Genomic DNA, 27,000 nt, shown 5'->3' with positions numbered 1-27,000 from the left:
GCTAAGGCACATGAAAAGCAGCAAGGTGTTTGGTGACAGCCAGCATGGCTTCACTAAGGGGAAATCCTGCCTGACCAATTTGGCGGCCTTCTATGATGGGGCTACGGAACTGATGGACAGAGGTAGAGCAGTTGATGTCATCTACCTGGACATGTGCAAAGTGTTCGACACTGTCCCACACGACAGTCTCTAAATTGGAGAGACATCAATTTGATGGATGGATCACTCAGTGGGTAAGGAACTGGCTGCATGCAAAGAGTTGTGGTCAATGGCTCAATGTCCAGCTGGAGACCAGTAACGAGTGGTGTCCCTCAGGGATTGGTGTTGGGACCGGTCTTGTTCAACATCTTTGTCGCTGACATGGACAGTGGGATTGAGTGCGCCGTCAGCAAGTTTGCCAATGACACCAAGCTTTGTGGTTCGGTTGATACCCTGGAGGGAAGGAATGCCATCCAGAGGGACCTTGACAAGCTCGTGAGGTGGGCTGATGCCAACCTCATGAGGTTTAACCATGCCAAATGCAAGGTCCTACACCTGGGTCGGAGCAATCCCAGGCACAGCTACAGGTTGAGCAAAGAAGAGATTCAGAGCAGCCCTGCAGAGAAGGACTTGGGGGTGTTGGTTGATGAGAAAATTAACATGAGCAGGCAGTGTGCGTTTGCAGCCCAGAAAGCCAACCGTATGCATCAAAAGCAGCATGACCAGCAGGTCGAAGGAGGTGGTCCTGCCCCTCTAATCTGCTCTCGTGAGACCTCACTTGGAGTATTGTGTACAGTTCTGGTGTCCTCAATATAAAAAGGACATGGAACTGTTGGAACAAGTCCAGAGGAGGGCCACGAGGATGATCAGGGGACTGGAGCACCTCCCGTATGAAGACAGGCTGAGAAAGTTGGGGCTGTTCAGCCTGGAGAAGAGAAGGCTGCGTGGAAACCTCATAGCAGCCTTCCAGTATCTGAGGGAAACCTATAGGGACTCTGGGGATGGACTACTCATTAGGGACTGTGGTGACAGGACAAGGGGCAAAGGGTTAAAACTTAAACAGGGGCGGTTTAGATTGGATAAAAGGAAGAAGTTCTTTGCTGTTAAGGTGGTGAGGCACTGGAATGGGTTGCCCAGGGAAGTTGTGAATGCTCCATCCCTGATAGAATTCAAGGCCAGGTTGGACGAAGCCTTGGGTGTCATGGTTTAGTGTGAGGTGTCCTTGCCCATGGCAGGGGGTTGGAACTAGATGATCTTGAAGTCCTTTCCAACCCTAACTACTCTTTGATTCTATGATTCTATTCTTATGCAGTTGTCTGTTGATATATGTATTTGTAGTAGAGCAATTAAATCATTGTGTCAAATTATGTCATACTGGGAACAAATCATAGAATCTGAATCAGCAGAATCTTCATTTGTTTTACTGCATTTGTAGATAAAGGAACATTCTCCCAAAGTAACATTAGTTTAGAAAATGGTCCACCCATGTGCCAAGTCAGATCTTGAAATGGACCAATGACTTGAACCCTCTCCTCCATTAACTTACTAAGTGCTCCAGCTACAAGGCTACCCTAAGTGGGTCTGTTGCAGAGTGGTATTAGCTTTAACTGAAGCTAAAAAAAAGGAATACTGAATTGTCAAAAAGCTCGTATGGTTGGTTTAGAGGAACCATTTCCCATCCCTTTCCTTGGTTTTGAGGCAATGGCAGGGTGCCACCACCAAGTTAATTCCACAGGCACATTTCAGTTTTGCTAGCGATAAGTGAATTAAAATATTCTTACAGGCAAGACTAATAAAGGTAAGAGCTAATATTTTGCCTATAGTTTATACCCTTGGTATACTAATAAATTGACTAATTAAATTAATAAAAGGTATTTTGTCTACCTGCAGACTGCAATTTGCTGTTTCAGCTCAGATGATAGTTACTTCTGATTACACCTTCAGCTGTAACCTGAAAAAAACTGCTGTTACATTTTCCGTGCAGGGTATGGTGTAGTTACTTGCCTTCAGTCTATTTTTCATATGATCACAGTAGTAAGTGTCAGGGAAGTAATCAGAGCAATTAGAGAGGTTATTTGATGTCTTTCTGTTACAGGGGCTGTCTAACCTAGCCCTTTCTAGCTGAAAGAAAACATTCCCTTCATCCATATGAGATACAAAGATCCACGTTCTGGTAGAGTTTTTCAAAAATCTTTGCACAGACTGTGTGTGGTTTTCGTCTCCCTTAGTCACCTGGGCCTGAACAAGCACTCTGCAGTGTTTTAACATCAAATCCAAGACAAAACTGTCAACAGGACAGACACCGTTCTTTCCATAAACAGGCACATCACACTTGAGTTTTTGTATTACAGCAATAGAATATTATTTTTACTTAATACAGTGATCATACAAATTCAGATTTAACATTGCAGTTACACCTGTAGAGAACAACATCACTTAATGTGAAAATGTCATTGCTAGTTGTGTTAGAGGAACAGAACAAATGTCCTGAGAATGAAAGCAAAGTGGATGTTGATACCGCTCGTGAAACATTTATCAGCAAATGTAGATACTGATATGTACAGGGAGACTGGTCGGATACCATTTGTCTTTTTGAAAGCACTTCTCAAAAAATGACATCGTTCAACAAAGCTTTTATGACTCATCAGCAGTAACCTATTGAGATTTCTTGAGTTTTCCTTCTAACCAGATATTTCTAGACATGTGCCAGGATGTAGATGAGGACTCTACAAATTTTTTTTTTCCCTGTCCTTAATGTGTCTGTTTATCATAGAATCATAGAATGGTTTGGGCTAGAAGGGACTTTAAAGATCATCTGAGTGTGCCCTCAAATCCCACTCTCCATGTCATTGACAAAGATGTTAAACAGCACTGATCCCAACACTGACCCCTGAGGAACATCACTTGTCACTAGTCTCCACTGTTTTAGCTGGTAAATACTGTAGTACTAATTACACAGCATTGCTTTTATGTCTGCAGAAGTAGTAAGGCTGTTCACATTTCAAGTACATTTCATCTGTAGTCTTAAAAGATAGAAGTTTGATGTTAAATAAAATTAAACCAAAGTAATTTCTGAGGGATTTGCAATTGGAGTTCCTAAGATCACCCATTCCGTCTTTCAGGTCAGTCCTTGCCTGGGCATTTTTTCACATCTGCCATTGTAGAGCACATTTTGACCAGTGCTGTAGAGCTCTCCTGCCTCATCTCAGCACAGGGTAGCCCAAACAATCAGCCACCTTTGTCAAACTTCCCTCTCGCCAACCCTCCAAACCTCACAAACAGTCAAACATAGCAAATAGTTATATCTGTCAGCTCAACCATTCTTAATATTGTTATGACATTGTGTAACAAGAATGCACCAACTCTTCTGTTTTCATCAGAAGCCCTTACATTCACCTTCACTGTCTGGAACAGCTCAAGTATCAGGAAACATTTCTCCCTAAACAATCACGCTTTAGTGAGGGGAAAGAAATAATATACTATAGACCCTAATCTCTTTCCAGCCATTACGGGTGAGTACCTTTTCTTCCTCAGAACTTGCCTCTTCAGATCTGCCCTTTTCCAGAGTTAGAATCCACTGAGAAGACCTAGGTGTGTTTAACCTAAACAAAATTAAGGGCTCCTCTTCTGTCATGAGCAATATTTTTACTTTAAAAGATACAGCAAAATACATGATATCAGGGGAAGATTTAATCAAAGCGGAAAAAAATATAAATTACTTTCTATTTCAGAAGACGATTCTTGAAAACTGTCAAGTCTAAATTGGTTTTACTTGGCTTTGACCTTTCCTGCAAAAAAAGCACCTGAATTCAGAGGCCAGTTTTGTAGCTTGTGTACAAGTGGAAAAGTTACCATGCGTACCTCTGTGCACTTTACAATCAACTCTTTGGATCTTTCGAAAGAGGAATAACCACAAGATACAGATTACAACACCAGGAAGAAAACCCAAACTAGAGTTAAGGTCGGATATCTGACAGACTTTTTCAAAGGCTATGAAGGATTTTAGTACAGATGTTTTTACTCTAGAGGACTACGGGAAGCTGTGCATGCATTGGAGTACTGGAAATACCAGGCTCTAGAGGGTGACAATGCAGCTCATTGCAAGTTATGGAAAAAGTTCCCATGCTTCATATAAATTGCATTATGTTCGATGCCAAGGAATTCAAAGCACTCTCCACAACTGAAACTGAGCACACGCACACACAGAGTTGTTATTTTAATACTGCAAGATACTCTGTACTCAGAATATTCCATATTCTGTAGTTTCAATAATCCAGAACACCACAGTTTTTATGCAGGGTCACTCAGGTCTACATTTGATAAATCATAGAAGATGGTTAAAATATTGTTATTTTAATTAAAACCTTTGGCTAGACCTTTAGAATCAGTCGTCTGACTTCTTCACAGCTGTGAAAATGGCAAATTTCAACACATATATCTACATAGATATTGATCTATTGATTGACGGCTTGGCTTTGCAAACGAAGATTTGGGAAGGGCTTTACCCATGCTTACTACAAGCATGATGACTAAAGGCAATGTGAGATAGGCAAATCTGGTTGGAAAAAAGGCTGCTTGAGCATTCAGGATGTATACATAGATGTATACACACATAAACACATACCTGTGGCCCAGGTACTGAAGTCCTTAATCTCCTTATACTTGCATGGAAATACAATATCACAGAATACTACAACTTTCACAGATTTGTCTAAATTCTGATACATTTCTTGGGAAAAAAAAAAGTAATTTTAGTGCGTTAACTACAGATGAAGAGTCAGATCCTCTAAGCATAAGGCTGCATATCTATTGAAGATGGTACTAATGGAAACAATGATTTGTACCCCATACTATTTAAACTGCTTGTAAAGACTTTTAGTACCAAACACTGCCTATGTTTATTTTCTCAAGCAGTCCTGGTAATTTTAATTGAATCAATTCCTTAAATAGAGCCGGGTTTAGCCTGTCTTCTTCTTGTATGACTTATGTACACTGATATTGTTTTGCAAATACATCAAATAAAAAAAATAAACACTGATCACTAGGCACAGAAACATGGGTTTGTTTAATTTTGGAGGCAGGCAGTTTATATTATCTGTAGTCTGTAGTTTATATGATGACACTTCTCTTTATACAAACTTCTGAGTAATCTGGGTGATTTAGGAAAGAGGCTGTTTAAAAATACAAATATCCACAACTTCTCTCCATTCTTACTTGCTTTCTTACAAAATGATTCATACCTCCTTTTCTAAACCTATTTAACTTATGCACATTTCTTTAGTAGCACTGAGTCCAAACAGCTATGTTGCTTCTGAAGCTTTACATTCTTATTTCAGAAAAAGGCTCATTAGCCACACTGAAATAAAAGCTTCTTACTCAGAGACAGACTGTTTACCTACAGCACCCACAGTTACAGGGCAATAGGTTCAATCATTTTTAAAACACACACAGCTCTTGACTCCCAGCTCCTTTCAAATTTGGATTGTGTTACCCACTTTTATTCTTGGGATGTTAACTTGAATTGTTATGCGTGAACCAAAATTGGAGCACACAGCAAATGTGCTTCTTACTTTTCTTTAGCTCACAAGAAATAATTAGAATTCAGTTGCCAGCTTCAAGCAGCATAGAACAGAACCCGCAGACTTGCCCTGAACACAGGAACATGGCGTTAGATGTAGCTTCACACCACAGTTCCAACAGGCAAAACTCAAAAACACAAATACCTTCCTAGCTTCACTTTTCCCACCCTAATATCTGGAATTCTTCTTGTGCTTGGCATTCTTATCTTCTAAACCAGAAAACCTCAAAAGAGAAACTGTCTTGGATTAGATTTGTCACATGCAGAAATTCACTCAAGATCACAAAATCTGTTGCTCCTCTAAAATTCGGAAACCAATTTTCAACAGGAAGGCTTGGCACTGCTTCCAAGGTCTGAGTTTTCAGTGCCTTTCCTCTGTGGCCTCATGCAAACCTCAGTCAATAAACAAAGCAAGATTTAACTTCCATAAGAACTTGGTTTTTTTAAAATATATTGTTGTAATGAAAGCATGAAAACTGCAGGCAATTAAAAGGCAGCAGAATGCTTTGCAGTACTCAAATAAAGAGACCCCAAACTTCTGCACAATAACTTCCAGGTGACATAAACCCAATCTCAGGATAGTTTCTTCACAATCATAATTAGACTTTCTTAATCTGTTTTTCTGCTTTTACTCCATGTAAAAAGCACAGCTCTCATTTCATGTAATGAATGATGGAAAATGATTATTTTAAAGTAGGAGGGTCTGAAGTGACTGCTGAAGCTGATGGAAAGTGTTGTAAGCAGATTATATTTTATTGTGTTAATGTCTTGATTACCTCCCGGAATGCAATTTTGAGTGAGTACATTAGGAGTAGGTGGAGATTTTTAATAAGAAAATATGCTTACAGCTAGAGAGTCACAAAAGATGGCTTCAGCTATTCAGAAAATTAAGATATGTCTCAAAAGTTACAGCAAATTTGTAAACCCAAATTGTCACCTTAATACTATTATTATTTGTTCAACATAACAATAAAACAGACAAACTGAAACTCACACAAGTGAAACTAATAGACAGATGAGCCAGAAACAGAGTTACTTATACTCACATGGGGATTTACTTTCAAAATCAATTTTTAAAAGAGTCCCCAAAAGACTTTTCTTCAGTGCATCACTGTTAGCTTCAATCTCTTTTCTTACCTATTAGGACTGGAGTGGAGACAAAATGAAATACCCTGTTCAGTCACTCTGTTATCTCTATTGAGGAGCATCCAGATCTACACACCATGTCTCTTGCAAACATGATCCTCAATATCAATATATTCTCTTTGTTAAATTTTTATTTCTGGCCTTCATTGGCAGTCCTTTGGAGAAGAAGCCTCTCAAGCAGCTGTTATTGTTGGTACACGAGGTGGAGTGATAACATGCTATTCCCTTAAAGAGAAAATACCTGATAAAAATTCTAAGGAAAAAATTCTTTTCACTGTTTCAGTGTAACACCACTTCACTGATATTCTCAAATTATTCTCTTGATGCATATTAGCAAAAGCCCAAGACATTCCACTTATAGCATTGGATGATTAAATAATAAGATAGACCGATACCCTGGATTAGGAACTGTACTCAGAGCTGCAGCTGACCTTTTTGGTGATGTGAGCAATGTCATTTCATTGCTGCCATCTCTTTTCACCTGCTTTTGTCTGTCTGTCAGCACTTACTGTAAGGTCTAGGCAATAGGGGATGTTTCTTACCATGCATTTATACAGAGCCTGTCACACTGGTGTTTCTGGTTTAGTGGACACAAAAAAAGTTACCGTACTGTTAAAAACAAAAAGAAGAGGTACAAAGCTGACCTTTTCATTGCTTCATCTAGCTTGTGTACAGTATGCTAGGCTACACTGTTGTCATTTGCTCATGTGCATTAGCCTTACAATAAAACATCCTAATTTCACACATGCAAGAACCATGGGTTCAGAAATAGCATATTGATCAGGTTGTATTGTAAATATAATATGACACAGAGTGCAGATCAATATACTGCTGCGCTTGCTACTACAAAGCAGAGTACAATCAAATCATTATTTTTAGCTCTTAATAATGATGTGGGCTTAATTTCATCATTTTAAAGGTGAAGACAAGTGTCTGAGAAACAATGTCATTGGTGGCTGCTGTGTGAGCCCCTGTCAGTGTAGATGTAGCAGCCAACCAGCCATGCACAAGCACCCCAAGAACCCATTTGCCTTTCACAGGTCTGAGGCATAGGAACTGCTCTGCTCTCCCCACACAGCAGCTCTCTGCCTTTTCTGCCAAGCTTTCTAGAGACACACAATGCTTGGAGAAGGAGATTTACACTTGTCATCATGGTGCATTTCACCCTGTGAGGCAGGCTGGGTGCAGTTCCTGCCCTGATGCCTTGCTTTCAACACACAGAGCCTAGATGACTTTATTCTTGGTACAGCTGCAGACAAGATGACACAGGGATGGATTACAGTGCAAAGAGACCAAAACTCACTCAGAATAGTTCCTTGCTTTTTGTTTGAACATCTCCTGTTTCATCCTTTCCTTCCAAATTTGAGAATACTTAATTGAATTCCATTTCCTTTAACATAGGCAGCAAAACAAAGAACTGAGCAAACCAGCACTTTATGAAACAGGGAAAACAAAAAGCAAACCAGAAAAACAGCCAAGATTTTAAAAAATTCAATAAAAACCTACAACTTTAGTAACACCTATGAAATCTCTCCTAAAGAGCAAGTGCTAGGACAAGTATATTCCCTCCCATGCTATTACGTTCCATGAAGTCTGAGACTGTCAATGCTCAGGGCTTATGGTCAACCTTCTGACCATCAAGGTCTTATCCATTGAACACAATAGCACAAGTTGCCAATGATTCATTCAAAGAGTCACAAACACAAACTACCATTTGTAAATATCCTCTCTGATGCAGAAACCACTGCTTTTATTTAGCTAAAAGTGGCCTCAAGTAATTGTCTTTTCTGTTTTCCTAAACATTCATTTCTGGTGTTTGAACTTCATTTCCAATGTTCTTAATTCAGTAATTGCTGCTTTAATCTTTTGCAGCTTCACATGTTCTTGGTAATGGAGAATAATAAATGTAAATGTAACATTTAGGCCATCAGTAATTTATCCTGGGAGAGCAGTTCAAAGGGAGCATCAGCTTGAAACTATTGGTTCATTTGTGAAGTTTGAGGCAGGAGACCCAACTGTCATCTGACTTCAAGGAGCCTTTGTACGGGACTAATTACAAAACAAAGCCACCGGACTGGTACTGATTAGTTATTTATATTTTTGATGAAGTTATCTGCAGTTATTTTTTGATCTCTAATTAGAGGTGACCTCTAAAGCAGGGTCTCACTTCATTTTCCAGAAGAGCAGCTCAGGAAATAAATACCGCGGTGAACTTAATGCTCCCTAGAGTTGATTCTTAGTTAACAAGAGAAGAAAAGCATCTGATTAAGTTCACAAAGCTGGCTCTCTGAGTGACTGAGGGCTTTGGAAAAATATGTCACACAGATGGAAAATGTTTTCTAGTAGTATCTACAGCGAGGCATGACACTCTCTTTTAAATCCTTCATAATTTGTGACATAGAATTAACAGCTGGTTTTGAAGTAAAATATAACCCATGGGGAATGGGAGGGGAGGATGAATCCTGACTCTTCTCTTTCTGACATTCTCAGACCAGAAAAGGAAAGGTTCCACTTTAGTCATTTAAATGCTAATATAATTTCATGACCACCTGCCATAAAATGTTTTCCATTGCCTTAATCACATTCTGCTCTCCTCAGCAGAAAATTAGCTGATGTTAAAATACCAAAAGGTTATTAGGAAAGTTTTATTTTCTATGTGTAGATCATTTGGTATATAAAAGTGATCAACTTAGGGCAATATTTTAATCAAATGCTGATGTATGCAGCAGTCACTTTCAAATACCAGGGAAGATAAAACAGCCTGATGCGTTTAAACATCTTCAACAAACCTGTATATATAGCGCTCCATCCCTAATTTCCAATACTTTCATAGTAAATTCCAAGTCCATGGGATAGTGCAATAACCTTTCAATCACAGTGTGCAAGACAGCTCCTACTCCACTTTAGGGAAGCTGCTCCAAGAATGGAGAAACTTTCCTGGATTTCAGGAAAACAACATAAGCAAGCTGTCTTCTTCACCTGTTTTTTCTCACTACAAGTAACGTGCCTTTTCAGTTGTTTTGACTGGTTACTCTTTTCAACTAGTCAAATGGGAAAAATATTAAGATGCTGAATAAAGTCTTCCAGAAAAATAGGAACTAGCAAATACACCAAATATATCTGGAAGGATCAAATGATAAAAACCTGGAAGCAGCAGTCCAGCAGATATTGAAGAGATCTGTTTTTGTAATGCAGTAGAAAGTTTTATCTGATAAACACTGATAGGTAGCTTCGTCCATGGAGTTCATCCAATTAGAGGAAAAATACAGCACTATGTTTTATCATTTACCTGATCACTTCCCAGCTAGCTGTCTTATTCAAACAAATGTTTGCCATCAAGTCTTAGTTTACAGTAACTGTTAGTGAAACCCACCAGCAACATACTTGTTAAAAATTGTAGACTGTTCTATATAGTACTTTCCACTCTTTGGAATTGTATACTGTTCTATATATTACATTCCACTCTTCTTATGTTACGATATAAAGTAGGAAAGTACCTTTACCTGAATCATCTGAGAAGATGAAATATAGTTCTTAGTATGGTAGAAAAAAACCCCAAACCAAATATTAACCTTATTTGTGGCAAAAATAGTGATAAATTCATCGTTAGAATTATAACCAAAAACATAGTCAAATTCTTCCAGTCATCTCACTTGATAAATAATAAAATTGATTAAATAAATGCTATTAAATTTATTTTAACATTGAGACTAACCATATAATGACAACACAATTAACTTTAATACATTAATACATATAAAATGTTACTTTCCTAATGTATACTAAAAAACAAAATCATATTTAACCTCATGTATTAGTATTATCTAAGATGATGCTCTTTCCTGGTATAAAGAAACTCAAAGACTGAGAATCTAGTTTTCAGATAGTCATCCTACAAATATTAGCTCAGAATGAGTCTTCAGTATTCCAGATATATTTTCTGCAGACACAAGTAGCAGTAGTGAATCTCTATCATCCACTGACAGCAGACCGCACCAAATTCCTTCTAACTCTATTAGTATCCTTTAACAAACAGCAATGCTCAAGAAGTTATGACTGCAGCTAGTACAGGCAATGATCTAGTTTGGGCTTTGATCTATAACAATTCAATGACATGGGTTCATTACTGATGCAACAAATTCTAGTTCTTTTTAATCTCAACCTAGTTCATTACATTTGCATCAGTTATTAATTTCCCATATATTGTTTTTAAAAGAATTAAAGGCCTTCAGAGGGACTGGATTTTTTCTAAATTCATGCTCCAGTGCTCAAAGATGCGAATTTTTTCCCAGATATTCCTGAGCAAGGCTGCAGTTTTAACTGTAGCTGGGTTTTATGATTACATTTAAAAATGGCTTGAAAGATTTCTCTAGAGATTTTCCTTTATGTTTTACAGAAATCATGTAACCAATGTGCACAAAAAAGCTGTAATTTTCCAGGCTCCTTCAGACTTTCATTAGTATTTATTTGTCTCCATAACCACTACAACAAATCTGAGTTTTCCAGTGGAAACTGCCCTATGGAAGCATTGCTAACCATCTCTAACAAAAAATCCTGACTATGCAGGTCCAGTGTGTTGTGTTTTTTTTTTTTGTTTCTTGTTGGTTTGGTTGTATTTTTGTTTTGTTTTTTTTTTTTTTGTTTTTTTTTGCAATGCTACAAGTCTTAGATTACAATAATATTATCAGAAAAATCTCATGGCTCAAACTTTTCAAACAAAAGTGGACTGTGTTCTGGAACAATGCTATGTGATACCTGCAATAGAAGCCACACTGATTTTGAGTTAATATTTACTCTGAAGGCAACCTGACAGCATTTTGACAGTCCCTTTGACACACTGTAGTTTCTTATTCTAAGATCTTGAAACAAAACATAAGAAACTAGTGAGAGCTGCAGAATTTTGCACTTTCAGTTTTAGCAAACATTGCAGACAGTTTTCATCAGTGCCGTTCACACATTGGGAAACAAGCAAAGGCTCATAGTATCTCTTTCATCCATTGATAAAGAAAGCATAAGCTAAGTTTCATGAGTATATGAGAACTTTGGGATCCTTTGGCAAAGATTCTGCAAATTTAAGATGTTATGATACTGTAATTGTATGACAACAAATTTTCTCAAGTGATAACACAGCATTTCACACAATGTGCAACATCTCGGTATTGAGATGTTCTATTTTATTATTTACCTTTGCTGCAGTGCTTCCAATCCTTAGGAATAAAGTGGTACCAACAGAACATGCACATAAATCACTTGGGTGTCATAGTGGTAGATATTAAAAAGTCAAGGTTTGCCACAGTACTGGAATCGTTATCTCCTATTTATAAAATGCTGGGGCCAGTCTTCTCTTCTATGTAGCTGCTGAAGTGTAACCTCTGGCGATGCTGGACTATAGCTGTAATTGTAAATTTTCAACAATTTCTGCAGTATACTTTGAACCAGTATTTATTATGCAGACCACACGCACTTGTGCTTATATAGGTGATGGTGTTGCACATAAAGTATTTATATCTGTGAGTGTTTGATGGCTGCAAGATGAAGAGGTGCTCTGTTATATTCTCTTTGTACATTCTATGGCAGAAAACAACATCACCTATTTTATAATGATCTAAAATAACTTCTCATTCTCTAAAAAAGAAGCTGCTGGACATGCTCCTGCTTTTAAAGCTTGGAGTTAGTGCTTGACTGCAACAAGGCAGCTGCCATCTCTCTTTTCAGAGATATCAAGAAGAAAACCCATGTCAAAACAAGCTTGAACTGAGTATCTGATTAGAAGTAAACGGCAGCCTAATTTTTTCTATATCAAAATAATAATCTGAAGACAGCATTGTTTTAGTATTTGCATACTAAACAGACGATCGTATTATCTTTTGAATCCTGAGAGAGAGCAGCAATATACAAAGAAATCAAGATATACTGTAAGAAACAACAATGAAAGAAAATAGTAAATATAGACAAAATTATTCTGGGAGCTCCATCCAGTGTAGTCAAATACAACACAAAGATTTGAATGGGAATGCCTAACCGACCAGTATTGAACACTTCATTTTTTTAATCATTTTTTTAAACTTTTTTTAAAATCATTTTAAAATCATTTTTAAATAATTTTTAAAAAATCTTCTATACCCAAGTTTGCAGATTTATAAAAACTAAAGCAGTGCTAGTCCAAGAGACTAGAACACAACAACCTGAGATGATCAAGGAAGGGAATAAAAGTTCAAAGTGTGATAGCTTCTATCACAGCCGAGGGTTTGCTCTACTGAGCTATTTCCTGAGCTACAGAGATGGCCAGCAGAGTTTTAATTGAGGTTGGGAGAATTTTTTCCTACATTGGCATTTAAAATAAAATTAATTAAAACAGAGCCCAAAGTTTGAACTATAATGAGGCTATAGAGAAAGAAGAAAAGTAGGTATTTGTCCCACATAATCCCCATTAAGGGTTCACATTTTGCATTCTCAGTGAAGACAGCTGTAATCGATTTGACTGACCATCAGAGAAATAGCCACAATTGGAAATTGTGAGCAAAGCCTACTCTAAAATATGGAAACCTCCAAGAGCTGCTAAAATGGTTCAAGATCAAAGGTCCAACTCACAGGGCCTATTCTGTCTTTGACAGTATCCAGACGTGGATACCAAGGGAGAAAAAAGCACCTGTCTTTCAGCATCCAAACACCTTCTGTTCAGGGGCTTCCTTGGCCTGATATAGTTTCTAGGTATTGAGTAGTCCTCCATGAGTTTATCTTCCCTGAACTGGCTCAAAACCATGCAGACTTCCAGCACTCTTAGGTATCCTTCAGCTTCCTAAACTCAGCTGTTTTTTCTACAGGAAGAAGAGTTTTCATTTATTCTGAGCACAGCTCCTCCCAGGTTCACTGGACGGCTCCATTTCTGTATCATAAGAAGCCTTAGAGTGCTTCTGCAAATAGCTCATCATTCTATAAACTTTTCTTGCTTTCCTAATTGACTTAAAAAAACCTTGTCTAATCAGTCATTCTTTAGAAAGAGGCCGCAGTTCCCCAGTATGACTCACACTTTTGATGTGTAAAGGAAGATAGGAGGACAGTTTTCCCATTCAAAATTCCTCAGAAAAAAATAGTTTAAATTGTTACATCTTAAGCTGCTTGTCTCTTGTGAGGCACTAACTTAACCATCTATTCTGCTAATACCTGTGTCATTTTACCCTAGTAAAACTACATAAAGTAACTCCCATGTAACTCTCAAACTCACTAATAAATCATTTGCACTGGTTGAAATTATTAGGAAACTGCCCTTGTTTACTGTATTACCAAGCTGTGACAAATTATGTGCTATTACATTGCAGAGTATCTTTCTATATACCATGAAGCTGAATTTCTATATGCCATGTTTCTGCACAAAATCTTCAGTCAGTGGAGTAGCAACATCAGCATATTAACAGATTTTTGCCTCATGCTCTCACAAGGGTGCGTGCTTTAACAGAGTTATACTGGCAATGTAACACTCTAGCACTCAGCTCTCACTTTTGCCTCTGTCCACAGACACTGGAGACTCAGTGGAACTCCACTCTGATACGTTGCTGGGGCTAAATGGAGGTGAATTAATTACAATAGACCCATAGCTTTTCTTTCAAAAGCACTGCTAAAAGATACACATGTTGTGTCTTTGCCTACTGCCCTTCCCAGTGACATGAGCCAATATATGGGGCCTCTGGAACAAATCTATATATTGACTATAAATATTCCTGGTGATGATACAATTTTCTGAAAGTTCCCAACTTATTTTTCTAAGCTCATAAAGACTATACTGCATTTGTAACAATCAACTATATATATTAAAAACAGTTTCTACTGGAAAATACCTTGGATACATTAGAGTATCTGTATGGGGCGCTACTAATACATCACTTTTCTCACACATGGAATACTACAATTCCAGCTGCTAATTAAATCACTGTACTCTCAATTTAAGCTATTTTAGCATTACTGACTCATACTTTTAGTATGCAAAGAAAGATCAGAGGACAGATTGCCTACTCTAAATTCCTTTGAAAAACTAATTCAAATCATAATATCCTAGACTGCTTCTCTCCTGTGAGGCACTCGCTTAACAATCTATTCTTTTACATAAGTCAAAGAGCAATTCAATTTTAAAATCACAGACCTGGAAGTTTTACAACTAGCCCAATTATCATTTTAAAAACTCATGATTTAACCATTAAAGTATACCTAATTAGAAATGTCACATGTGCCTAATTTATATAAATGCTACATAAATTACAATGAAATGGGTTAGTTTTCAAGATAATTATATGTAAAATATAACTTAATAATTTCAAATACTGAACTTTATCCTTGCAACTCTGCCTATTTACTCTCCTTTCCTGGGTTGAAGTACAACTTGGCCATATTCTTTTCTCAGTCCATGAAAGGGTTGAAGTACAGTATTTTGTGATTAATGGAGATTAAAACAGAAACTTCTGTAACATGGAAATGGGAAGAAGCTCTGTTCATATGCTCTGAAGCATGTCTGTTCTGAAGGACAGACACTGGCCACCACCATATTCAATGATATCATCAATATTGTTTTTAATACAAAAGCTGAGTGTAAAGAGATACCATTTCAGAGAGACATTGTGAAGATAGATCCACAGAAGTCTGAACATTACTTTTTTGTTTGACAGTAAAAAAAATTGCCTGCACAGTTAGATGAGTCAACTGACTACGCTGATATCTTCAGCTTTGCAGGGATTGTTGGATGCTAAAGCATATTACATCATTTTGCCGCCTTTGGAATAATGTTTATTACAAATAACATTGGAAAACATTTAATATTTTCATGAACAAAAAGTTAAGGTCCCATCACAATCATTGTGCAATAAAATAGCATTTCTTCTGCTTCAGGTGATGATTTTCCTTTTTCATGTAATGAGCTGTCATGGTTTTCTTTATTACTATTTTTTTACTGAGCAGAAAGGTGCAATCTAGTTGGTGCCTAGGTTAGTTTGTCTCCAGAGCAGTATTTGATATGCAAAATATATCTTATTAATTTTCAATTTGCCACTAGCTTAGTTAGGAGACGCAGTTGAAATTCTTCAGCAGCAGGTAATACTTCTGCAGTATAAAATAGTGTTGTAAGGGATGTGTGAAGAAAAAACATGATGCAAACTAAGCTTCACCAGGTTTTACCCAGTTTGCAGTATGTATCACTCTTGAAAGGCAGTAGAAAGAGAAATGCAACTGAAAAAGCAAGGATATCTTATGGCTACTATATTTAACCTGTCACAAGGGGTGAAGTAGGAGTCAGTAAGGAAAAGAATTTATGGTACATTGGTCTTTTTTCTTTGACAATAATCAAGAAGTAGAAGGTGAAGATGTTTACTAAGACAATGGTTGAGGCACAACATGGCGATTCAAAAGTTGAGACATGTTCACTACCCTCTGAATATATTATAGAATCTATTTATCTGTGGAGCATCAAATGAAATTCCTGGGAATTAAAAGCAGTTAGAGGTTCAAAGATGGAATTTGAAAAACTGAGGAGAAAAAAAAAAACAGCAAACATCTTACTTTAGTAAAAAAGTCTTCAGTACTGAAGAATAAGAAGGGGAAAGGAAGCTCAGTATTAGAAAAGTCAGAAAGCAGGTTTCTTCTGTAAAAAGGGCTCATTAATTAGAAGTCACAGTGCAAAGATACAGTTTTCTATTTAGCAAATTACACATAAACACAATGGACCTCAAAATTTGGACAAATGCACTCCTGAAATTACTCTGTCAAGATTTTTGTGATGAACATAAAGGAGCATTCATGCTACTATATTGGATACAGGTTTCCTCTAGAATATTGTGTGCAGTTCTTGTCACCCTAGAATAGATCAGTTCCAACTAGGAAAAAGAAAGGTTTCCAGAACAAAAAGAGAATGAAGAGGCTATTTTATGAGAACAGACTAAAAGAGATTGCCTTATCTAGCCAAGAAGAAAGTTAAAAATGTTATGCTTTCTGTCTCTGAATAAATCAAGGGAGTAAAAACAACAGAGCAGGAGGAGTTATTTAATCTAGAAAGATAATGATTGTTGGAGAGCAAATTGTTCAATAGACAAGAAAGAATCTCACATTAGAAGTTAATGGTCCACCAGCAAAGTACGGTTTTGAACAAGAACATGCTAGCAAAGCTATAGGGGCTGGGGTTCACTGGTACAGGGGATCTTTTCTGGATCTAGCTCTTACAGCTTATCTTTGAGGGGGGAGATACAGCTCAGCTGAATTCCTGAGAAACTCCTTGAAAGCATGATTTGATTTTCAAGTGCTAACAGTCCAGTAATAGTCACAAGATAACATATTTCAGTAACTACATGTTTTCCTGCCCTTAAAACTAACAAAATACCACTAAAAACAACACCAAAGCCATTTTTGGGTGAAATCAAGCTCTTGGTCCTACCAATACTGTCAATAGGGAGATAGATTTACATGCAGATCCAGCTATGTTCTTTGATTTTGCAGAGTAAAAAACTGGTTCCCCCCATGCACAGATGCTACCAGAAAGAGCTTGATGACATCAATGTCCTACATCAGAATGTCATCAGTTTTCTTGAGGTCAATGACTATTCCTAGCACACAAAATACTTCCCCAGTCTTTGAAATTACATGCAATATACTGCGTGTCACAGAATTATCCTGTTCAGTGTGGCCTGCTCTACATGCAGGTTTATAGCACGCTTTTTGTTTAAATAATGACACAATAAGCAATGATGATTCAATGAAATAACGTCAAATGTTCCATAAAGTCAATAGGCTTGAAAATGGAAAAAAATATTACTAGAGTGAATGACTCTAAGGCACAGTAAATACATTCCTTTTATTAGTTGTTTACAGTGGTGGCAATAACATGGGTGTGCTATAATGTTGTATATGTTTATTTGCTGCATGGAAGATGTATTGCCACAAGCTATTTGCAGCTGACAGTCCCAGCAAAACAACATTTATAATGCAAAATCAGCATATAAAGGGGCTCATCCTCATCAAGTATGCAACAAGGCATGACAACTCAATAAAATATAGCGACGCTCTCAGCAAATGTCAGATCTGTCTGCCTCTTGACTGATTATGATCTGTACTTTTACATGCTTGTGCACCTGTACTGGGTCATTTTTTTTGATGGTATTGCTCTAAGATTCATGTTTTGCAGAAGATTTGGTTCAGCAGGATAAAGCCAAGAGGATAACAAGGGACATACAAGGAGGACAATCAGCTGACCCTGTTTTAGTTCTTTGCCACACTATAAGAAAGAGGCATTTACTACAAAGAACTGCATGCATCAACTACACACAGAAATTCAGAAACTTATAGCTGAACAACATACATCTTTCTACTAATACAGCAGCCTACTACTTAATAGTTGCTTTTTTGACTTGATAGTCTCCAGACTGAGGTGAAGAGTGAAGGATTTGCATGAAGTAATTCAGTAAGTCAGTTCCGGAACAAGAAGAAGAATAAAGCTATCCTAATTAATAAGTCACAATCACAATGATCACACTCCAGAAATGTAATAGGAACATTTTACAGTGTGTGTAGTGAAGAAAGTGGATCTAAATTCTAAGCTTGGTACAGAGAATACTTTGGTATTTTCATCCTAAAAGAAGGATTCACATATCTGGATTACCAAGGACAAAAGTTTTCAAGAACACGATGATCCAGAATTGACAGGCTTTGTATAGAGCCTTGATTTCAGGTCATTCTTCTCTTCAGCCACATGATTTATAGGTGTTTGCAATACCAGTTCTTTGGCAGGTCTTACTCCCTCTGTTTTAACAACCGGCATCACGACTTCAATGTATCTTGGGAGACAGAGTCTGGAAATAGAGTAGGTAGCGCAGGTACAGACTTGATCATGAAGAATTCTCATCACATCTACCCTTAGGTTTTCAGATAAAAGCAGAGTTGAACTCTGGATGGACTAGAGTCACTTCTGACACATGCATTTCTATTTTCTGTGAGAAATTTCAACTAAAACTAATTTCTGAAAGATCAAATTTTTTTTTTCATTTAAAAACTATTCCACTTTCATTGAATTCTTCTGCCCAGCATGAGCATGCACATGTTCAGAACTTAAGCTATTCAACCTTTCATTAACTTCCTTAAACATCTGGATACCAAACACCTAAAGATGTTTTGGTGTAAAAGTCTGAAACCTGATATTTGGGTAGCTACTGCCAAAAATCACTACGCATTGAAGATCTGGAAGAGAACAACAAGTACTTTGTAATCTTTCCTTTAATCACTTTGCTTACAAGTAAAGCCACATGCTTAGCCTTGTAACCATAAAACTGGTGATAGCCATTCCTTCATGTTTATAAAGTTCCTATATAACTCCAGGTAGCAAAAAAGTTACAATAAAATGGATGTTCTCTCAGGGGTAAATGATTACAAGTAATTTTCAGACACAAATATAAGCTTGCAGCATTCAACGCTCTGGACAAGAAAAGGAAAAAAACCCCTAAATAATGAATTCAGTTATATGGTATAGCTCTCTTGATCCCATGGTCTCTATTTACTGGGTGAGAATAGTAAGAACCAATTCAGTGGCAAAAGTCCTACTTCACAGCAGTAGCAGAAGGGACTTGGAGGAATAGGGGAAATATCTTGTTAGAAGCTATTAGACAAGGTACATTCTCCAGATGATCCTGGAGAGTATCCAAAAGGAAGGATCCGACAATAAAGATCTTATTCCAAGTTCAGCTGCACAAGTTTCAGTATATTAAACATCCAGTGTGTATTTGGAGTGATAAAACATTAGTTTTAAAGAATACTTAGCAATTTTTGGTCCCTGAATAATGGACTTAATCATCTTTAAAGTGCTCATTTTATACAAGCCACGTAAGAAGTAAGTTTTGCTGAAAAAAAAAATTATATTTGCAAAAGTTACCAAAAATTTTTTTTTTACACACTTATGACACTTGTGAGATTGAAGATAGAACTCTCATAGGTGACTGCTAATCATTTTCGTTACATGTGATACACTTGAAAACATTTTCTGAATTACTTTTCTTTCTAAAGAGACACATTGTTAGAAGATATATTTTTATCTTACTGCAATTTTCTTTTCATTAATAACAGTGGGAATGTTGTGTAATAACCTGGCATTTATTGCATTTATTATTTTTTTTTTTTGCTATGGCAAACTAAATTGTATATGAGCTCATGTAAAAGCAAATGTGGATTTTAGAAATAAGACTCCTACAATTACCATTCAGAAAGTTTTGTTTAGTTAATTAGGTAACTGGGAGTATCATACTGATTACAGGTACATTGAAAAGTGCTTTTGTATATGTGCTTCTTCCATGAAACAGTGTAATTATCAGTGGCAATGCAAAACAGGGTTTCTAGCGCATAGAGAACCTGAAAGAAAGAACTTGTTAGTCCCAACTATTAATACTCAATAAAAGTCCAACTGTGAAGATTTCTTCTTTTACTTTAAAGGATTTAAACTTGCAGTCAGACTAACACCCTAATCCAAAGGGATCAGGAGGTTGGGCAGTGATTTTTGTGTGAGGGAACACAACGATTGGAGTGGTACAGACTGACCTTCCGAAACATGACAAGAATCAAAGACCTCTGAAGGGCAGAACTGTCCTTTCTCTGAGGTGTAATGCACATCCACTCCTCAGATGGACATCCCAGCTTGTCTGCCTGCATCTACATCAGCGTTACCTCTAGTGAGACAGCAAACTGGAGCACTGACTGATGTAGCAGACTACAAGAGAAACATGGATCACACGCTGCGGGCTGAGCAGCCCTGCTTGCAGCCTCTGCTGCCACCCTTCCCTTTCACTCTTCCCAGAACAAGTCTACCAGGTGCAAAAGGATGTGCTCCAGGAGATTGGGTGCTCTTTGCTGTGCTGAGAATAAGACTGATTTGGAGTCTGTAAGAGAGTGAAGGGATGGAAAAGGCAGTTTCCCTTTATTTTAACATCTTCTATAACTTCGCAGGTTTTTCCCCTACAAACCAGGCCAATGTTTCCTTCTTACCTTAGCAAGGATACAACCTCTCTGAGTGGTTGCAACGGATGTTAAAAAAAAAAATTATCTAGAAAATTAGACAAGTCAGTAATAAATCTCTGTTACTCTGTTCAAGTAAAGAACAGAGTATGAAGGATGGAACATGAGTTACACAATTTTTTTACGAAATTATTTAATATTTTTAATTTTTATTGTCATATCTTTCCATTAAAGTGGTATCTTTCCAGGATGAATTACAATGATTCAGTATTTGGCTTGTGGTCTTATTTCTAACTCTTCTGTCTGCTTTTCATATTAGCTGATGCACTGATGAGTATTACACTTATAAAATTATATGACATGGATTCTACCATTTCATTACTGCAGCGGAACAGACCCTGAGCCAGCTCTGTTACAGCCAAAAGTAAGAAGAAGTGGCTTTCACATTTAATTCATTAAACTGATGTGACAAGCACCTATTTAACCAACTATGGTGCTGACTGTAGTGCAAAAGGGTTTAAAGTAGATAAGCTAAATTATTTATATTTTATAGAGACTGGTGTATGGCTAGAATTATCTCTAACACAGAATTTGGAAAATGCTATACTCCACTGCATCAGCACTAATTTGAAACACCCTCATAGCTAATGCTCAAGATTTGGAACTCTGAATATGTGTGAAAACGAGAGCAAGTCAGGTTCATTTTTTTGCAAGAGCTTATTGAAAGGCTTCATAGCACAGAGAGGACAACAACCATGAGCAGCCCCATATCAGGACTGCTCTCAAACAGCCATTAACTACTGCTCCCACATAAAAAGGACTGACAAAGATCATAAATTAGGACCAAAAGTATTTCAGTTATACTACCTGGCTCTTAAAACTACAGTTAAAGAAAATGCCAGTGGGATGACATTTACATGTTTGAGAACCATATCAAGGTTCTCCTAATCCTGGGAGGGCAAAATGCACTGCTGTTCTCTACTCTTCCTGCAGTTAGGACAGAGCTTCACTTTGCCAGTTGAATAAGAGAAAGGGGTTTAAATGGCTTTTGTCTTCTGCCTTGCCAAGCTGCTCATTTTTGTCTGTATAGAAAAGCTGAGATAATCTGTGATAATTTGACTATTTGTGGGCTTCACTGCAAACACAAGGTTTGAAATGACCCATGTTAAAAATAAAAGCCTTTAAACAACTCTTTGGATTGTTTTTTAACTTATACCTGCATACATCTGCCGCTTGGCTAGCTGTCAAATAATTACATACACACACGACTGCCCAGCAGTCCCTGAAGAGTTTTAACCTGAGTTATGATGCTTGTCCTTCACAGAGAAAGCAATAAGAACATTTTACTAAGGAAAACTGTCTCAAAACCTGCTAGCTGCCTTCTCTCCTACTTTGACAGCACAAGTGATTAGCTGCCATAAATAGTGCTTCCAACTATGTTAGTTCCCTGTTTACATAGTAATTAACTGATGAGAAGACAGCAACCATTAGCTAACACCCATTTTGCAACAATACATTTATTGAATACTAGTAAATGATTAGCAATATTCACTGTGTACTCCTAACATCTCAGAGCAGACAGCCGGCTACAAAGGGAAGGCATAACGTTTGTGTCACTGAACTTTAGCTTTGACCTTGATCACATATGAATAAATTTGAAGCTCTGCTTTCAACACTTTGACTCTTTGGGGGAATATGCTACTAAAGCATTTGAAATATGTAGAGAAACTCAAGCCAGAATGACACAGATTCACTAACTTCCACAGATAGTTTAAGAAAGATGCTGAGATCAACAGAACTTCGAGACACACTCTTTTATGACTATGCAGTGAGTATTGATGTTCCCAGATATGCCAGGAACAAGCGCCAAATCAAGACAAAGTTTATTGGTTTATTTTGAGCTATGCAAAATGAATTCTGGTACAGAAAATTTATGCAACTGAGAAGTAAAGTGTTAACCTTCTTGATCTATTCCCCATGTGGCCTGGGGAATACTAATCATTGGAGAAGTTCAAGCGCTCATTTTAAGCCATTACAGTTGGACATTGCTTATTTTGAACTTCAGAAACTGCTATGGCTGCTGACCTGGCTTAATTGCTTTTTCAAGTGTGCACTATTCAAGCAGGAACCACAAATAGTGCACAACACCCCATTATTCTGTGCATCTCCTGTAGTCTACCTCAGTAAGAGAGAAGGAGAAAGGGACACCAAGTTACTCAGGAGAAGTAGCTTCTTCTGTAACTACCAACAATATTACTAAGGGCGTCTAGGGATGTTTAAAAGAGAGAAAAAAGGAAACCTGCAGCATAGAGACCATCATCTAACCATGGGTCAAAGGAAATAATACTGAGCCTATTGAAGTCTTCCAACACAGGGACACAGTCTCATGGGACACATAGAAACATAACAGGAGTCTGATGAAAAAAAATCACCAGTAGAACAGAAAGGTGTGGAGATGAGGAAAAGCTAAACTCCACAGGGAGCAGATCAGTGGAATGAAAGAGAAAAACAAAATCCCAGGCTGTTGCACACTGCTGAGAGATCAGAGATAAAGGAAAAAAAAAGAAAGTGATGTGCATAGGGTTCCAAGAAAGTTGAGAAATGAAGATGTGAAAGATGTACCGTAAGTCTGCATGAGAAATGAGGAGAAAAGGAAAAAAGAAGACAGAAGGACCCCCCAGAATAAGGATTGAGAAGGCATCATTAGGACAACGAGATGGGTAATGGTAGGCAAAGGGTAATAATGAAGAGCTCTACTGATCATCCAGAAAGATACCAGAAGAGAGGCAGACTGGAAAAAAGCTGTGTTGGGAAGAAGCAAGGTGGTTATATAGTTTGCTTTGTGAAACCTCATATATTTTGCTCAGACTGTTACTGCCCTATTTAGTTTCTCTTTTTTTTTCTTCTGACTCCAGAAACTACTTGAAAACAAACTTTCAAAGTACAGATATGCCTATAATTCAACTTTAGAAACTCATTTTTCTAAGTACCATAGATTATTTCCACAGTATTTTGTTGAATGAAATGCTATCTCTAAAGCAATCAATAGGCAGAATTTGAAAGTCATTCCAGACACTTGACTGCACCATATGGAGCATACCATGTGCTGCCAGTGCTGCAGGAGAAAGGACATCTCTGTGGCTGCCAATCCTGGAGCTACAATAAATTATGCTGGCTCACATATAACTCCAGGGCCAAGCTTTACTGAAAGAAATTAATGATAAACTGCAGTTTTCAATTCTCACCTTAGTCTGCAAGAAAGAACATACATATGGCCAGTAAGCCATCACAGCTAGGAAAGCAGAAACTAAGCAAGAACATGTAGGTGATACTACAGGGTTGATACCAGTTACAAAAAAGTTAAAAATGAATAAAAGGAATCATGAGGTATTCCAGGAAACGAGCACTGATATGACAGATTACTAAAACCCTAAGAGAATAAGCAAAGTGAGAGAAGAAAAAAGCTGCAGCAGAAGGATTAACACCTTCCAAGAGGCCACTGGTCCTTACCCATTGGGCTGAAGACTGTGTGGCCAGCAGGGATTCACTAGATGATGGCACTAAAAGTATGACCACATTAATGCCCAACTGCATAACCAGTCTAGTTCAGGCCACAGCTCTGTACTGTAGATAAACAACTGCACATTCCAAGGTTTTGTGTGCATATGAGCTTGCCCTGAAATCTCCAAGCTTGGTAAAAGATTCCCAAATAGAGTGAGACAAAAAGTTGAGGGAAACTCAAGAGAATCATGCACCAATCTGTGAATTGATCAAATTTGCTTATTATTTTAAGAAATAAAACTTTTTTCTTTATTATTTGGATAGCTGAAAAATAAAGCATTGTTTTGTTAAATTCAGTTAATATTGTTTAAATGCATCTGACTACAAAAAACAGACTTGGTCAAGAATCATTTCCTCTGAAATTTTAGGGAAAAAATATTTATCATTCACTGATTTGAATTTATCCACTATGTTTAGCTGGATGACTTCAGCCCACAGAATAAATTTTTCCATGAACAGTCTGTAAATTGAAGATCATTGTTATATTCCAATGCTCTTCATAACATAACTGCAATTTAATTCTTCTTCCAGCACTTATTCTATATCTAACCTATGCCTGTCACAATCTAGAAATCTAAAGACATTTTACTTCCAGATGGACCCAGCAGGGCAACAGATTTTGTTGCTCCTGTTCTTCTGTGTGCTCACATAAATGGTAGTTGAAGAACAAGAAACCTAACTGCCAACTGCATGCTTGACTCAGTGCTGTAGAACGTTAAGAGGCACTAACATGTTTGGTAAATGGCTCAAATCTGAACAGAAAAACTACAATACAATTCCCTCCCCCAATTGTTCAGCATTATGCTTGTATAGAAATAGGCAGAAAATGTTTCAGCACTGTTTTCTATTTATAGAACAAAATGATTTTGCTTTCCACCTAAACATTTTTGTATCTGAGTAGTACCTGATTTCTGATGGCATTTTTGCACTTGTATGAGAAAGGCTAAATGTCCAGCAGTAACAGTACAATGCATAACATCATTGAGCTGGACATGCTGTCATGATTCGTGGGCAGAGTCAAATTTATGAGGCCACAAGTAAGGAAGTTTGTAAACTACGTGCCACACATTTGCTTACCAAGCAGATGCGATCTCTCAGAAAAAGAGTAGTCACACACAGAAAAGTTCAATGTGCATTCTGTGGTGAATTTTCAAAAAGTTTGAGCTCTACAAATTGTATTAACCATACACAATTATCAAAGATAAAGAGATTTTTAAATGTTAAACTAAGCCATGACAGTTCTCTTTCAGTCCCACAATTCATATGAAACCTTGTTTAGTTACACTAAGTGAAAAGAGAATAGTCTGAATAGTCTGCCACTACTATAGCCACTTTTTTTTGCAATATTGCTTTTTGAGCTATTGTCCTTTCCCTCCTCCCCCTTTCCTTTTGTATGATCAGCCTTCAGTTCAGGTCATGAAAGATTTTGGTTCCACATGTTTACAGCTTCCTTATAAAAAAATATGCTTGGACTTAATCCCAAAAGCTGGGTATCCCAAACAATAACATCCAAGAATAGTTTGAGTGAGATACCCTAGGCTGACACAAAGGGCTGTAACATTGCTAGGATTATGTCATACAGTACCTTTTTAAAAAATGGAGGTGCATCATGGCAAAGACTGAAATTCCATCTCAGTGAGTAGTTTCAGGAGGGGAGTTGGTTTGATGGCTAAATGAAGACATAGCCACAAGCACTTAACTTCATTGTGCTTACTGGTACATTGTTAGAGAAGAAATAGAATTGCTGAACAGAAGTAGATTACCTCGTCTCATACAACAGTGACATCAGTAGGAGCTCTGCCACTGACTTTAATGGCAGTAGGACAAACACATTCTTGGAAAGGCAATGTAAGTCTTGGTTCAAATCTCTTTACTAGAGATCAGTCTTAGCAAACTAAAGAAGGCATGGACTGTTTCCCTTTGTAAGAACTTTTCTCTATTGGTTATTCTGTGAGTTTTAGTAAAGATTCATCAAAATGACAGTGACTCAAAATCATGCTTTTCATTAATTGATATCTTGAACTACAGCTTGTGTGAGAACTGGGAGAGAAACCTCAAGTAAGAAGTAAAGTTGTATGGAGAACTCCAAGATATATAAACTCTTCAGAGACACAGCAAGTCACTGAAAGAAGTTCAAGCAAGAATTTTATATAAAGGAAAACTGAGCTCCTGAAATGAAACAAGATAAAAACCCCATCTTACTTTAATCTTGCAAGTTAAGGGCACTGACTTGACTTTGAGCAATCTATATTTAAAAAGATACGTGATAAACACCAATTCAGTTATCAGATGAAGACTGAGTTATCAACTAAAGATTAAATAGAAATTACAGAAATTTGCAGAATGCTACACTCCTAAAAATAATACATCTTCTGGAAGTTATCTGCTTCATGTGAAAAACTAAGAACAAGGAGATTTAATAGATTTGATTATGCTGAGGCAAACATGCTGCTTTAAACCATTTGTGGAATTGCTCATCCAAAGCCAGATGGTAAAGGGGATCAAAGTCTCAAAAAACTGAAAAAGATCACTACACAGCTTAAACTTATAGAAAGCTATTAAAATGTGAAGAAAACAGAATAAACTGGACCAGATTGTAAATTTTGAAAACAACAGAATGTAACATTACTCTGGGTTAGCGAAAAAAAAAAAGAAACCCAGGGCAACCCAAGACAAAAAAAAAAGGTAGTAAAAGTACCATGGAGAAATCTGCATAATAAAACCAGACTGAATTTGAGGTAAGACTGATAGAAACAAATGAAGACCTA

This window comes from Pezoporus flaviventris, unplaced genomic scaffold (genome assembly GCF_033815535.1).
Source record: "Pezoporus flaviventris isolate CSIRO_AGI_PZ_B2104156 unplaced genomic scaffold, CSIRO_AGI_Pfla_v1 ptg000001l, whole genome shotgun sequence".
Classification (NCBI taxonomy): domain Eukaryota; kingdom Metazoa; phylum Chordata; class Aves; order Psittaciformes; family Psittacidae; genus Pezoporus; species Pezoporus flaviventris.
Note: the sequence above shows the minus strand (reverse complement) of the source record.